Source organism: Setaria italica, chromosome IV (genome assembly GCF_000263155.2).
Source record: "Setaria italica strain Yugu1 chromosome IV, Setaria_italica_v2.0, whole genome shotgun sequence".
Classification (NCBI taxonomy): Eukaryota; Viridiplantae; Streptophyta; class Magnoliopsida; order Poales; family Poaceae; genus Setaria; species Setaria italica.
The window spans coordinates 20,868,187-20,873,406 of NC_028453.1; positions in this window are offsets into that span (position 1 = coordinate 20,868,187).

Here is a 5,220-nt window from a genome sequence, read left to right on the forward strand (position 1 = left end):
TAGGCTCTTGTTATTATTCACTTGCAGGTTCATTGTTCGTCCTTGCGGCAAATGCTCTAGTAGAGGAATCTTGATAAAGACGGATAATCCTGTACAATGCGGGAGTAGTAATCAATAGCGTAGACTTGGTGTCTAGGCTACACGTTACCTTTGTTTACTTCATGCTCCACGGATTAGAATAAGGTAGGCAGCAGGTGGTGATAGCCCTATCCGTCCTTTGTAGTCCTCCCCATTTGGGTACGGAGTAGAGCTAAAGGCCGAAGGCACTTGGTAGACCAAGTGTGAACCGGTGCCTCGAAGTAGGTGTTTAGTAGCCATGTTTATCCTTCCATGATCTCCATCCTTAGACAACGTCTCTACCCAAGCCATTCTCCCTCTTGTTGTCTTTGGGTTGAACCAGAGGAATGCCTCGTTTCATCCTTCACTACCCAGGCCATTCTTCCTCTTGTTGTTTTTGGGTTGAATTAGCTAGAACACCTTTACACTCCCATTCCCTGAGAAAATACGATACACTGAATACTCTTTGGGTGAAGTGCTACAACGGTATATCCATGCGCTTGAGGATTTATTCGTCAACGTTAAGAAATACCAACAATATGATATGGTACAATAGAGTGTGCTACGATCTTGTTCCAAGTGAAACTTGACATCCAGAGTTTTATTTTCAAAATCAGAAAAATAATAAAGTTCCTCAATGATGATGAAATGTCCTACAAAAGCCATATGATATTACCTTGCACAAACTGTACACATATGCTACTTGCTATCACATTGAGCATTGTCAAATTATTGTTACCCTTGAGAGGTTCTTGCCATGCTTTAATGATCAAGATCACATACACTCCACATATTATTCATGCAGACTTCTACACTGGAAGTTACACAAAAACATGCCTTCCATCCACATAAATATACTCCATCCCTATGACATGACTCCCCTCTATTCATCATGCAAAAAGATATGGGCTATTCAAAAAGAAGAAAAATAGAGAAGAAATAAATATCCATGCTCACAAGCATGAGAGAAAAAAAAGAGAAGAAAAGGAGAAAAAGAAAAGTAGGAAAAGAAAGAAAAGATAGCCCATATCCAAAAAGAAATAAAAGAGGGAGTCATGCAAAAAGGAGTTGAAAATAAATTTTCCACTAAAAATTCCACACACATGCACTTCTTGATCAAATTGTATGTCTTGCACCTCCTCGGATCCGCTCTTTGACTTTGCAAAATTATGAGATGCATGTATGCCTCATTTTGTATCCTACCCAAAAGCCCACAAAAAGCCTTTATAGTAGTAGGATGAAAGGAGGCAAACTCATGCCTTGGTGAGGACTATACACATTGAGCGATCAAGGGCATCATTGAGCAACTTGTTTTCATTTCAAAAAAAACTTATAAAAAAACCTCCGGAAAGATAGTTGAACAAGGAGTAAGTGAGTGGTGACTTTATATAGCCGTTCTATCTTGCAACCGCCCAAGACAAGGAAAAAGCCAAAAGCCCCATGGGACTAAGTTAAAAAGGGTGGACAATGCCAAGTTATTCAATTCAAGGAAGAATCCTTTGTTGTACACATGGTACCTGGATGAAAGAAGGCATTGTAGCAACTCCCTATCAACATCCTAAGTCTTAGCTTTTGCTCGGGATGAGCAAAGGGCAAGCTTGGGGGAGTTTGTTGATGGTCCTTATGATAGAAATCCGACCGTCACACTACTCAAAGAATAAAAGGAAAAATAACATTCCTTACTCGCATATTTGTTATCAATAACCTAGTTCCACATGTATTGGCAAATAAGTTATTTTAGGGATACAAGTATGTACAAGAGAGGAAACATGTGCAAACACGGATGAAACATATTGAAGAACTCTTGATGCGTACACGATGGTTAAGAGGGCCCACATGCTAGACCAAATCAGCCCAATCCAACATGGGTCCATAAGGGAAATGACTAAGGCCCACCAGGCAGCCCACCACACAAAGGCGGTGGCGAGGCGGCCTAGCCCAGGGTCAGCCCAACCCTAGGTTCGGCCGAACCTGGACAAGCACCCCTCGTCCTCATCCTCCATATGGCGATCCCTGGTTGACTCCCAAAGGCAGTGGAGGAAGATTCCCCGAAGATGCCTCCCGGGAACTACCCCTACACACCTATAAATAGAGGAAGAGGAGCCCCCTCTCACACACACCACACTTGAAGCCTTTCTCCCTCTCTCTATTGCTACTGTTGTAATCCTTAGGCTAGTGGAGCTAGGCTAAAGCTGAATTCTTGTAGAGCTAAGCTTGTCTTCGGGTTGTGTCACACCCGATTTTAAGGACAAAATCGAGTGCATTAAATACATGTGCGCCAGGATCAAGTTACACACATGTACGACAATAGTGAATAACAAAGACAGTGCCAAATCGAATAAAGAGAGTATTAACCATTATTACATGACCGAATGTCTCAAATAAACACAAAGTCTAATTGTTACGCAGCGGAACTCCAAAGACGACGACGACTCCACAGGCAGCTGACTGAAGAAACGTACGCCTAGAACTCCTCAAAGTCATGTAGATACTCCTCTTCCCAATTAGCTTGGTCTGAACAGCGGTTTTGCAAGGGTGAGTACACTTATGGTTGGTACTCAACAAGTCGTGGGGAATAGTGTAGTGTAAGGCTAATTCAAGGTAGGGCTAAGGCATAAATAGCATTCGCTTTTAATTAAGTTGGTCAAGTTTTATTAGCAATTAACTAAGTATAAGTTCATACCACCCGAAATTAAACATGATCATAAATAAAGTAAACAACATATGCATGAAATGATAACAAGTTAAATCCATCTTCCGATAATATTATCATGTGAGGGTCCAGGCCGCTCTTAACCGTGAGCACGGCTGATCGATCAGTTTAACACTCTGCAGAGGTGGCACATCTTTACCCACAAGTCGCGTAAAAGTTCAAAGAACTTTGGACCCAACCATGCGGTGTTTGCAAGGCACCATACCACACTTCCGAGGTGTGATTGCATAGGGATGCTACGAGGCCTTTACAAAGATTCATTAGTCAGTGGTAACCCGCTAAGGTTTCGGTGTCTGGCGTGCACCACCCATCCCAGGTAAAATGCAACGACTCAGTCCCCCCTCTTGCCTCATCACGAGTAAGGTCACCCCAGACTAAGGTTTCTAATTAATCAGCCAAGACCAGAGCCATTTAGTCTTGTGGTAGCACTGTTTTCCTGGGTGGTCGCTCCATGTTCCGATTAACAAATAATGATCTTGTCTTAATGAAAGGTATAACAGAAGTAAAGCAAGATTAAGCATTGTGTTTAGCTAAACCACCATGTACCAAGTAAGCACTAAGCATGAGCTACCCAACATAAAGTAAACCGGTTGGTCAAGGCAAAGGTAATTCAATCTAGGCGAGCCTTAATTGGGACCCATCAACTTAATCTTAACATGTGCATAGCATAAATGTTGAGTACGAGAAAGTAAAGGTGTATAGGACGAAAAGGTAGTGATCAAGGACACGACTTGCCTTCTTGGCCTTCCTCCTGCTGTTCGTACTCCTCGAAGGCTTGATCTGCAACTCCCTCGAACTGCGGGGTGTCTACACGCGTCACACGAGCACATACAAGCAAACATGGGCAAAAGTAAGAAAACAGTACACCAAACATAGGTAAACAGAGAAAACAAGCTTGAAAAGTTGATCTATGCTTTAAAACGAACATGTGGATATAAAGAATGCGAAAAACGGAGTTAAGATGCGAAAGATATGATTAAAACAAGATCCAGGGACTTTTCTGTGAGAAAAACAAAACTTTTAGGGCCTATCCGCGAAAACTGAGGGCTTATACGTAATTATGCGTATAAACCGAAGGTCTGACGTGTAAAAACTCAAGTCTGGACGGCGGGTTGATTTTTGAAAAGCTCAAGGTTTAAACCGAAAAGTACGAGGGCAGATCTGGAAATATTTTTCAACGCGATCTGGACCGTGGGTTGATTTGCGGAAAAGGCGGGGGCTTAAGAGCAAAAGCGGCGCGGCGCGGGTCGGTTGACCGTTACGCGGTCTTGATTGACTCGCTACGAGCCGTCGGATCTTGATCTGACAGTCGTGGTCATCCACGACATCGCGGCGGCGGCGGAAAACAGGCGACCGACGGCGACGAGCGGCGGTGGGTCGCCGGAGTAACCCGAAAACAACACCACGGGCATCCGCTTCGCGCGCGGATTGCACCAGAAGAGAGAGGAGGGCGCGGCGAACTCATTTTGGGGGTCCTTGACGACTGGAGCTCACCGGAGGCGGCGCTTGACGGTGGGGAAGAGGCGGCGTCGCTGGAGCTTTGGGCGCTAGGGTTTTGGGGTGCTGCGGGCGCTGGTGGAGGAGACCGGGAGGGGCGGCGGCTTATATAGGCGCTTGGAGATAGAGGCGGCGCCCCGGATTTGAACTCCCCGAAGAAATCGGAGCGGGGGCCGACGGGACTCCGGAGATGGCGGAGCGGCGGTTGCGGGACGGAGGGGAGTCCGGCCGGAGGAAGGAGATGATGGTGGGACCCACCCGTCAGCGGACGCGGGCGGCAGGCAGGCCGGAGCGGCTTCGTGGGCCGGCGCGCGCTTGCGGGCCGCGAGGCGGGAGTGAAGCGGCAGGCCGTAGCGGTGGGGAGCTGGGCCGGCCAGGAGGAAAAGAGGAGGGGGCCGGCGAGCGGGCGAGTTTCGCAGGCCGAGGCGGGGTGCTGGGCCGCGAGGGAGGAGCGATGGGCCGGCGAGCTGTTGCGGCTGGAGAAAGGGAGCTGGGCCGAAAAAGAAGAAGAAAGGGGAGAGAGGAAAAAGTTTTGGAAAATCAAATTCAAATTTGGAGATTCAAATTTTGATTCAAACTCAAGCAATCAAAATAAATGCACCAGCATGAATGCACAAATAATTCCTATGATGAGTTAATTAAATTAAAGAAAATGAATTTAAATGCCTAGAATTTAAATGACACCCTAATTTGAGCAAATTTTAATGAATTTGAATTATTTAAAATTTTGGGTGTTACAGGTTGGTTGGGGACATAACCTTCAGCTCTCGGTATGGCTTTATACTCGACTTGTCGGTATCCTATCTATAAAGAGTATGGTTGTGATGCTATTTTGGTAGTATGTTATGCCATATCTTGTGCTTATTTAAGTTATACTCATATGCTTAGGCTAAATCTATATTACCGCATCGGTTCGTTGTGCCTTCGGGCTTGCTCTAGTTCTATGCCTGTCG